We start from the raw sequence: 11,354 nt of genomic DNA, 5'->3' as shown, positions 1-11,354 counted from the left end.
GAAAAAACAACAGAAACGTTGTGTGGAAGGGAAAAGTTAAGTGACAATCACCTTCCAGAAAAAGGTGAAGGTGGGGATGAGGGACGTGATCTCAAAAGAACTGGGGGGGAAAATGAAGGAAAAACCAATTAAGAAACCAAAGTGAAAAGTTATGGCACCAAAATGCATGCAGAAATCAGAGGATAAATTGAAGCAGCATGGAGCCAGAACCAATGGGAGGGGGAGGGGACCATGCGGAAAGCTCAGAGTTGCAACAGGGGCAGTAAAGAGCCTTTTGACCATTGCAGGTACCTAGGAAGAGAAGCAGAAACACACCTAATCCAATCATACTAAATGGAGGTGAAGAGAAATATCACCCTGCCCTTTGTTGGGCCATTAGGTCTCTACTCAAGAACTCTTAGTAAATAATCAGCTAGCCTCAGCCACAAGCCGAATCTGCTGCATTCACATTTCCCAATAAAAGGTTCGTCCACTTTGGAAGGGCACAAGGCACAATTTAAGCAGTTTGTTTTGCTTGTCAAAAGCCCCTAGTTTTTCTGATGAGTCAGGGAGAGATCTGTCCTGCCCTGTTGGCTGTATGCCCCTGCATGACTTGCTAGTGAACTGCTTCAGCTATATCATGCCATCTATGTGTAGCTACACAATTACACCAAATCCCTACTTCTCTTCTTCTCCTTTTGATACTTGCTACTTTGAAGGGCTAAGTCCTGCCCTAACACCTGAACCTCCTCTTGGATTCTCAAGGAACCAATAGCTATAGTTGCCTTGCTTTCTCTCTTGATTTGCCTCTTTGGTGTCGTGGTTGTCCTTTTGCACAGCCTTGGCATGCCAGGAATGACTGATTATTTGGAAAACTTCCTAATACTATGTAGCATTGTAATGTCTGAGACCGTGCTTTTTGCTTATTCCCCAGCCCAGATATTTGTATTATTCCCCTTAATTTCACTTCATCTGGATCTAAACTTGTAGCAGTGTCTTGCCACTCAGTCAAATATTTCATACTGCTGTTAGGTTGAGCTGTGGGTTGCACCCACAGATGGTGACATGTTGTAGGATGGTTGAACTGTAGCAACCACTTACAACTGGATTTTTCTATCCATGTCAACAAGCCAATTCACTTGCAAACAACTGCTGTAGTTCAACAACTGTGTAATATCCAAAGATGTTTGGCTATAGTCTAGAAGTGACATGCAACCAGTAATGGTGCAAGGAAAGTAACTTCCTTATGTTCAGGCTATTTTAGTGCATATTTGGCCTTGAATCAAAAAGTGGTGTAACTTCACAAGGACACGAAACTGGTGGACATGTCTTCCAGCTCCACATCTTGTCTTGTTGTCTTGTCAATATGCACTGATTCTTTCTTGCCCAACTCTTTTGTTCTGCAAATGACTTTTATATGCCACCTACTTCCAATCTATCCTTATTATCTTCTTAAATACACTGTATCCTGTGGTGGGATTCAAATAATTTAACAACCAGTTCCGGTGGTGGGAATTCAAATAATTTAATAATTGATTGTTTACAAGCACCATCTTAACAATCGGTTCTGCCGAAGTGGTGCGAACCGGCTGAATCCCAGCACTGACTGTATCCCAGTCACATTACCTAAGACATATGATGACCAAAATACAGATATCAGCTTTTAATTTAAACACACTGGCAAGTGGAATAGAATCCTCTTATTTCCATTTAGGGTTGATATACCCTCCTAATCACCTATGTCCACTATCAACATTAATTTGGGGTTCAATTAATTCTGCCCCAGTCCCATATATAGGGTGTCAGTGGTCTGCTAGCAAAAGTCAACCAAATAAGGCCAATTGTTGTTGCAAGCTTAACAAATGTAAAATAATAGAATACAACCCAAGAATCAAAGGCAGAGAATCCACTGCAGACCGCAAACTCGACACAAACCGACTCTGGCAATGCCTACAGTATGGCAACACCGATAAAACCAATTTAAAAGAACAGAATCAAAATGAAACCAACACAGTAAGTGGTTACCAAGATCTGGAAGATGCAAACACATTTTAAAAAGAAAAGAAAAAAGCAGTCATGGGAGCTTTTCCCAACCGCTGTTTCCCAATAGTCACAGCTAACCCTGAATATTTTCAGGATTTTTGGGACCCATGTTCCAGTATCGCAGATAATCCTGGTTATCATCCAAAGACAAGAACATATTCGGATAATACTGATAAGATATTTTTTGGATATGTATTCAGACCAAATATATCTGAATGCACTTCCATAGTAAGAGAATCTAGAGCTCGTAGCTCCAAGCGCAGGGCTTTTAAGGGAGAAGAAACCTAAAACAACTTTCTTTAGAGACAAAGAATTTTCCCTGATCTTCCTCTCATACTCTACCCAAATTACACGTAAATGTATAAGATTTGGCATGTTATGTTCTTGTCATTTATTGGGTCATTGCTAAATGTGCGAACTGACAGAATGAAAAAAACAATTACATGCATTGGCTGGCCATGAGCATTTGACTCTATACAACTCCATTTATTATACGATATTTAAATGAATGATATAGGGAAGGGTGAAAGAGTTACTAATTTACTTAGTGCACAGAAAAACTACGCTGGTGCAGGGAGGGCAGGTCTACCTAGTGCTTCTCAGATAGACTGGTCTTCCGAGTGGTTAAGATTTTCTGTGTCTGTGTAGAGGTAGCTCATTGGAAAAAACTGGAAAAACTATATGTTACCAGAATCAGCAGGATGAGCTGAGTACAACTATGTACTTTTTGGGCTGAGAGGCACCCAGGATTGGAGCCTGCAGAGCAAACGTCCTCGGGCAATCTCCAGCAAATGGTGGCAGGGAGAATCCCTTCAGCTGCACCCAAAACGTTGGGTGCAAGCTGAGGGTGAAACTGACCAGAGAGCAAAATGGTTGGGTGAGGAAAAGTCTATTTTCCCGTGACACCTTTGCTGTCTGGAAAACATACCAGAACCTGCCTTTCTTCCAAGACATCCCCTGGTCATCTTCTTTTGGGTGTGCGGAGTGAAAAGAAGCAGTTTGCTTCTTTTTAAGATGTCCCACAGATGCCTTTCTTGTGCTGTGCAGAATTGACCATGGAGAGGTGATGTGGGCAGAGTTCCAGCAGAATAATTCTTGCGAAAAGAGAAACCACTTAGCCTTTGAGACATCCGTTTTCAGAGAGAAAACTTTTTTCTACACATCAGTGAATTCTTGAGTGTGTGCACCACTGTAAACATATACATTGCAGAAGTTTCTGCATCACATTCTAGGGTGCACATGCAGCTCTCATGGGGTCCTGGAAAAGCTTCACTGATGACCTGTGCGTGAACACTGCTGATCTACAGTTCAAAAGTTCCCAGTCTCATTAAGCCTGTGGATACTTTGGTCATTTTGAAACCACAACAAAATGGCCACCAAGGAGACTGTGGGGGAATTACAAGCCAAGACCTCCCTGTGATGGAGGCAGCTGTTCCTTAACAGGGGCTCCCTGCTGATATAAATGTGATGCCTCCTAGGCTTTAAGGAAATGTGGGAAAGGAAGGTGTCAGTAAATCCATTGGTGGGTTCTGTGGTGCCCATGGGCATCTCATAGGGAATCAGTTCTTCTAATTCCCCTTATTTTCACATTTCGATGAAATATCAGTAGTGGTTGGGCCAGTTGTCTGTCAATGAAGCTTGCCTGCCAGCTTATGAGTAAAGGTTATGGAGGATTACTGTCAGCCAGGACCAAACAGAGCCAAGTGGTTCCTATGCCACTGCAGGCCACACAGGGATCATCCAGTGTTGTTCTAATGCAGGGGTCTTCAAACTATGGCCCTCCAGATGTTCATGGACTACAATTCCCATCAGCCCCTACCAGCATGGCCAAGTGGTAAGACTCATGGGAATTGTAGTCTATGAACATCTGGAAGGCCATAGTTTGAAGACCCCTGTTCTAATGTATCCAACCACTCCTAACTGCCCTGCTGTTCTTCACACCAAGTATTCCTTGCTAAGCTTCAAAGCAACCGGAGGTTTTCTCGCAAACTTCAGACTGAAAGTTACGGGATTCGTCAATGGGATATTTGCGTACTGATTTCTACGGCCCATTTTGACTTCCCAAAACACCATAATCAGAATTTCATGTGAATTACAGGGTTTCCCCCCCCCAAAAAAGTTCACCCCCCTTATCAAATGCTAGACAGCGCACAGACTTATTATTTGGCCAGCCTTCCTAAATCCTTGCAGACAGAACACAGTGCAGGTTTACTCTTTAAAAACACCTTATAGTTTGTGGAAAGCATACTTTGCAAAGGACAGAACAACCCTTCCCCCAGGAAGGTAGAGCTCAGACAATAGTAATATAGCCTAAAAGGAATAATCACGACATATGTTTACATGACTCCTGCTGATGCTTTCAGACTTTCATTACTTTCCCTTTCATTACTGCTTTCTGCTTTCCTTTGCTTTTCAGTGGAGGGAGCTGATGCTGTGAAAACGCACAGTATGCAAAGATTTTTGCAACACATTCAAGGTTGGAGTGGATGGGCTTGTTTATGTAAGGGTGGTTTTTTTTTTACATAAGCAAGCATTGCAAAATGATATGCTTAAAGAACAATATCTGTCTAGGGCGCATGCTACAATCATCCCATCAAACCCATGTCTCTTCTTCGGTAAGATCAGTGGAAGAACATTCCATTGATTTGGGACGAATGACTGGCAGACATTCAGATTCGTTCAGCCCAAAGAGCTCAGCTCCTCATAATTCTCTGTTGTACACGTTGATGGTGCATGTTCTCTTGACGCTCACTGAATGTTTGCTGGATGTTTGATGCCCAGACTTGCAAATCAGTCATAGTTCACCATTTGAGATCTGTCCATTGATAGCTGACAGCATTTCCCCATGCAATAATTCTAGTAAACAGGCAGTAGTGAATGTTGATGAGCAATAGTGTATCATAGCAGGTGTCAAAATTTCTACTTTTTGGAGAAAGGTTTTTCACTTCATCCCATCTATCTAGAACAGGGGTAGGGAACCTGCGGCTCCTTGCACTGTGGCTCCACGAGCCGAGCTGCTGGCCCCATCCTTGCCCGCCCTGCAGGCAGCAGAGCGGGTGCACCAACTGCCCACGGTCGGCTGGGCCACGCCGCGGGTTTCCCCTCTCGCCTGCCCCGTTGGAGCAGGGTGGGCGCTTTCCCGGCGGTCGGCGAGGCTGAGCTGCCGGCTTCATCCTTGCCCGCCCTGCAGGCAGCAGGGCGGGCGCATCCATGCGCTTCTCAGAATGAGTGGAGTAAAAGGTAAAAAAAAACCCTTATATATAGTGTTATCTTTATTTTAAATGTCAAAAATTATTTGTGGCTCCAAGTGTTTTCTTTTCCCATGGAAAATGGGTCCAAATGGCTCTTTGAGTGTTAAAGGTTCCCTACCCCTGATCTAGAACCACTGCCTACTGCAGAGTATTTGGGACATACTGCAAAGTGCATATTCATGTGTTTCCCTTCACTGTTTCCCACTGTGAACAGAAACTGTGCCACAGAAAAACACCTAGCATTCATTTGTGCCTACACATCGAAGAAAGAGATCAGTATTCGTGAGCAGTTTCTCTTTTGGGGAAGTTTTTCTGGCATTCTCATGCGGAACCATCACCAAGCTTCCAATGACCTCAACTTCCAGGGGGTTGATGTGTTTTTTCTGATGAAGTAAGCACTGGCTCATGGAAAGTTACATAGAAATAAATTTGGTTCGTGTAGGGTTCTACTGGACTGCCGTGTGATTCAAGATACCAGGGTTTCTCAGCAGACAGGTCGAACACCTATCTACTTGACAGCGAGGAGTACATAATACTTTATATCTGACGATATTTAATAAGCAATGTACTGTGACAATTGGCTTATGGAACTTCATCAATGAAGCCCGCCAAAATCAAATCAAGAAACTGAAGCGTTCAGACCAACATTTAGGATAATTTCAAATCCAAAATGCAAATTTGAAGTCTCCTGTTCAAATCATGCATTCCTTGCTTAGGGTCCATTTGATTGAGTACAATGTCTCCAGTTCATTTGGTCCATTTGTAATACTGGCAAATACTTGTTTCAAGCGCCAGGATTCTCAACAGATTTGAGAATGCTGCTATACTGACAGGCCGACCCAGCATTCCATAGAACTGGAAAATGGATTTGTAGTCGTGTACGCGGAGTCACCGTAAGAACGAGACGAGACGCGGAGATATCATCTGGTGGAGAGAGCCAGCAGCGGGAGCGCGGGGGTCCGTGATCCTGGCAACTCTCCCGCGTGCTAGTTCCTGACACCTTTTATTAGGGTTTCTCTGGGGGCGGGCGAAGGGGTGGATCGGCGGGAGGCCGGGAGAGCGGGAGAATGGGAGACCGGGAGATCGTCAGGTGTCGCATGATCTCATTGGGCTGGTATGTGCAGGAGGAAGCGTCCGTGTCTGGGCCTAATCCACGCCTGGGGGCAAGGGCCCATTATCCCTTTGCCTGGGACACCTGGTGGCTGTGAGTCAGGTAGTTCATGACCTGTGACTCACCGGGGGGGTGGGGGATGGGGGAGCGGGTGCGACCAGAAGGCTGTAGTTGGGCCGGCATGCCAAGCGCTCTGCCTACGGTTCTGCTGGGTCAGCGGCTCATCCCTACAGGATTCCTGTCAATCTGCCAAATCTACCAATCAAATCTCCAATAGCCATTCAGATGTTTTGCTGGGCAAAAGTTCTATCTGGTCCCACCCATTTTCTCAAAGCATTTGGTGGGCATGAGAAAAGGTGTTGGCAGGCACTGCAACGCCCACAGGCACTGTGCTGGGGAGCCCTAGTTTAGACAGATAATTTATGATGATACTGATTTTACATGAGCAGGATGTTGGAGAGGTTGCATATAAATCTTCTAAATAAAATAAAAAATAAGCATAAACAGCTGTGCAAAAAGCCTGTGGAAGAAACAGCTTGAAAAGACGAAGTGTGGAAAGGCCTCTCTGGTCGATTCCCCACTGGCAGGTTTGACCTAGGTTCAACCTAGGTTTGACTTAGGTATTCCCCACAGCCGCTGAGTTCAACACGGTTCCGTCCCAGCTTCACCCCTTAAACTGTCAAATTCGGACTCCATCAGGGAGGTACAACTTTTTCAGTGAACCTAGGTCGAACTCAGGTCGAAGCTGGTAAAGTGGGGAATCATCGAGGAACTGTTCCCTCCAGTCAGCCAATCACAGTTCAGTGTTTTGGGCATGCTCAGAATGAAAGACTCACGGAGGGAAAAAGCACGCCCTTTAAAAAAAAACCCTTCTTGTATATGAAGCGATGGCCATACATATAAACAGCACATGTTTACATGCTGCTTTTAGCTAGATAGAGTACTGATTTATGGCTATGTTGCCATTATGTAAAAAAAAAGGACGCACATTCACGTTCCCATGGTAACACAACAGCCAGTTAGGAACAAAGAACAGAAGAGGCGCTGAGGTTATCCCGCCCTCTGAGCTCAGCTCTGGTGGGACGAACTCGGCTGCTGTGGGGAGTAACAATGGAGTCGACCTAGGTCAGTTCCTTTTCAGGGGACCAGGTCAAATCTAGTCGACTCTGCAGTGGGGAATCAACCTCTTAGAACCTGCGGCCTGGCCATGATGCTGTGTACCCAGTTTACCAGTTGCGAACTGGAAAATTCTTGGAGATTTGAGGGTGGAGCCTTGGGAGGGCTGGATTTGGGAAGGGAGGGACTGCTAGGAAATATGATGCCATAGAGCAGTGGTTCTCAACCTGTGGGTCGGGACCCCTTTTGGGGTCAAACGACCTTTTTACAAGGGTCGCCTAAGAATCTCTGCACCAGTGTTCTCCTTCTGTGAAATGGATAAATGTTAGGGTTGGGGGTCACCACAACATGAGGAACTGTATTAAAGGGTCGCGGCATTAGGAAGGTTGAGAACCACTGCCATAGAGTTCATCCTCCAAAGCAGCCATTTTCTCCAGGAGAACCAATATCTGTAGGCTAGACATCCGTTGTAAACCCTATTGACCCAGAAGCACAATGGCATAGATGCTCCAGAGGGAGAATCTATGTATTCTGCTGGGGGCCAGTTTGATAAGCTGCTTCATGTAGCTACAGGAATTAGCTCTTTTTTTAAAAAAAAAAATAGCTGCTTTCCACGCCGTATCACAAACTGCTCTTGGAACTTCCTTTGGTTTCCCCAAATAATCTGCCATGCCTTGCAGCATGAATGGACGTCAGGAGAAAAGCAATTCCAAATTATCCTGAGTTAGCAGAACTAGTTTCACGGTTCTTTGGCTTCCAGCCCCCAGATTTCTCATTGGGAGAAGTTTCAACGGGCAATTGGTTCTTGTGATTTTACTGTCTGATTTGCACACGGATGAGAGACCGGGGCTTTCTGAGGCTGGAAGGCATTGTTAACACCAAGCAGTTTGACCTTCCTCGCTACACAGGAAAGAGAGCTGCATACTGCAGGGATTTACTTTCCTCCTTCTCTTTAGCGGAAGTTTTTGAATAAATATACAAACTGTAAACACTAATCTCAGCTAAACCATACTGATGTCTTGGGAAGTGAAACCATAATTATCTATTTAGTTTCTCCTCACAGGATTAATGAAACTAATGGCAGGAACGATGTTGATTGTAGCTGGATCTTTGCACCCAGATAATATCCTTATATTACTGATTGTCACAAAGAGGCTTGAATGATTTACTCTTCCACGGATGCAGTGGAGGAACTGACATGCATTTAATAGAAGCCTCAGAATGAGTCCATAAAGGGCTGGCATCAGCATCTCCTGAGGTGGGGCAGATGCCAGGCCCCAGGGCTTCTGGCAGGGCCCACTGTCACCTACCCACTGCCTGCACTGCTGCACACCCTTTCTGCCACTTACAAACACTTATTTCCCCTGCCTGCTTGTGATACACAAAGACCCACATTTCTGGCTGTGCATGCTACCCAGCCCAGCCAGGGAAGCTTGTACAGATGGACAGAGAGGCAGCATTTCTGGTAGCCGTGGGGGCAGAGGTGGGATCCAGTAGGTTCTCACAGGTTCCTGGGAGTAGGTTACTAATTATTTGTGTGTGCTGAGAGGGGGTTACTAATTGGTGATTTTGTCACGTGATTTTTGCTTTAGTTACGCCCCTCCTCTCAGCAGTAGCATGCAGAACTTGAAGCAGTCTAGCAGGAGGTGCACTGGCGTGCGTTCGTTTCCCGCCCAAGGACCGGCGCAGCAGCTGCGTCCTTGCCACAGCCCCGCCCAGGAATGCCCCGCCCCTGGAATGCCCAGCCATGCCCCGTTGTGCCCCGCCCAGCCCCATTGGCGCTATGCCACAGTTTGAATCCCACCACCATGAGAACCTGTTACTAAAATTTTTGAATTCCCACCACTGCATGGGGGCAGAACTCCTGGCTGCACCTACTGCTGAAATGGAGGGGCAAAAAATGAGCAGGCAGAAAATGGACACCCAGGCAGGTGGAGGGCATGTGGATGGGTGGGCAGGTGGGGTGATGATAGATAGAGAGACTTTGGTAGCCTCTACTTTGGGACATCAAAACTTGGAACCAGTCCTGAGTATTATCAAAAATGGGAGGTCTATTCACTTTTCCTATATATTCATTTGGAATGAATTAATTTTCCCAGTGCTTTCTTTTCTTATTGCAGAAGTTCACCCTGCATTGGATTCTACACCTCCTTAACTTTTTTTAAAAACTAGGAGGATTACTAAAATTAATTCAAAAGTTATTGGATGTGCAATGCATTTGTTCATTACTAATGCATTGCAAAAAAGGACCCCTGATTTGATAAATAAATAAATAAATAAATAAATAAATAATAAAATGTTGATGAATAGACTACTTTCTGAATTTCATTGTAATGCCTGCCACTTCTTTGCTTCTTTCCCTTTACAAGGTTGTTTATGCCCCAGACAGCTGATGGCGTTACCAAAGCGGCCCAAGAAATGGAAATTCCTAAATTAATCCATTTAATTTGGAATTCTGTTAGGGGGGGGGGGAGGAGAGAGAGAGAGAGAGAGAAAAAGAGAGAGAGAGAGAGAGAGAGAGAGAGAGCTTCCTTTAACTCTTTTCTTCCTAGTATCCATCTGCGTCTATATCCACCAGGTAGTACAAAGTGATGGTGTTTGCAGGGATTGCCTCCACGATGGTATTGTGGAGGGATTGCACGGATTGCCTTTTCCCAACATCCTTCCAAAGGTCTACCTGCCGACCAGTGAAGGAAAGCTTTCCAAAATGTCCCAGCTGAGTAGCCAAAAGACCGCAGGCATCAAGATAACTCACGCAAATAGGAACTACGCTTGTATTGATTCAGAAAGTCACAGCTGGTTGAAAGAAATGCAGTTCCCAAAAAAGCCAATCCATTCAACTTGAAATTCAGCATAAATGATGTTCCTGTCAAGAACGAGAAGGGAGAGAGCAACTCAACAGATCTCTCCTTCTCCACCTCTTTCTTTCCCTGTGCTTGGTATGTACTGCATGAACTGAAACACGAACAGCATCAGAAAGGACCAGAGAAGAAATCCAGAGGAAAAACAGCCCTCTCTGTTAATGATTCCTAATTAGTTATCTGTTGGCCATTAAACTATGAAAGGAATGATAAATGGGCAAATAATTTAAAAAAAGAGATCTAAACGAAGGATCTGCAACTAGATTTCCTGAGGGCCAAACGCAGCTCTCAGGAACTGATCCTCCAGATTCCATCCCAGAGAGAAGACAATTCTGGTTAAGCCTCGGCTCAGATTAAGTCCTAGGAGGTACCAGTTTGGCGGAACTACATGCATTTTCTTGCTGATCTCTCCCTTCTCTGCCCACCCAAACTGATAATTTGAAAGCCATCTTAGGTCTTTCAGTTACCTGCTGTGTAAAACTTAGACCCTACCCCAAAGAGGTAAAGGGCTGTGCAGACGGAGATGAATAAGTGTGATATACACATAGATACTTGTCAGGTTATATTAAGGATCGTAGAGACTAGAAACAGTTCTCATTTGTGGATGCACCTGGTATCTTTTGGCATTCTATCTAAGAATACAGTTTTGTGTATCATTACCTAGACTTTGTTACTACTACTCCACTTCTAAAGTTTGTTGTTTCAAGGCAATCGGCAAACATTCTTCTGATATCTATTGCTGGTATTTAACATAGGTGATGTAGCTTCTGGATGTTACCGTTCTAAGCCCTTTTCTCTTGGACTTGTTATTAAATATAATAAGAGACTCTGAGATTTGGCAACTTCTGTAATAACATATTCAAAACCCTACAGACTATACAAGCTGTCAAGCTGAAGTCTAGAGTGATGTCAAAAGTCTCATCCATACTGATTGGCTCCAAGCTTGTAAAATGACATTTAAAAGCTTACCTGGTAACTTTAGAATGGAGAGCC

This window comes from Sphaerodactylus townsendi, linkage group LG07, assembly GCF_021028975.2.
Source record: "Sphaerodactylus townsendi isolate TG3544 linkage group LG07, MPM_Stown_v2.3, whole genome shotgun sequence".
NCBI classification, from domain to species: domain Eukaryota; kingdom Metazoa; phylum Chordata; class Lepidosauria; order Squamata; family Sphaerodactylidae; genus Sphaerodactylus; species Sphaerodactylus townsendi.
Note: the sequence above shows the minus strand (reverse complement) of the source record.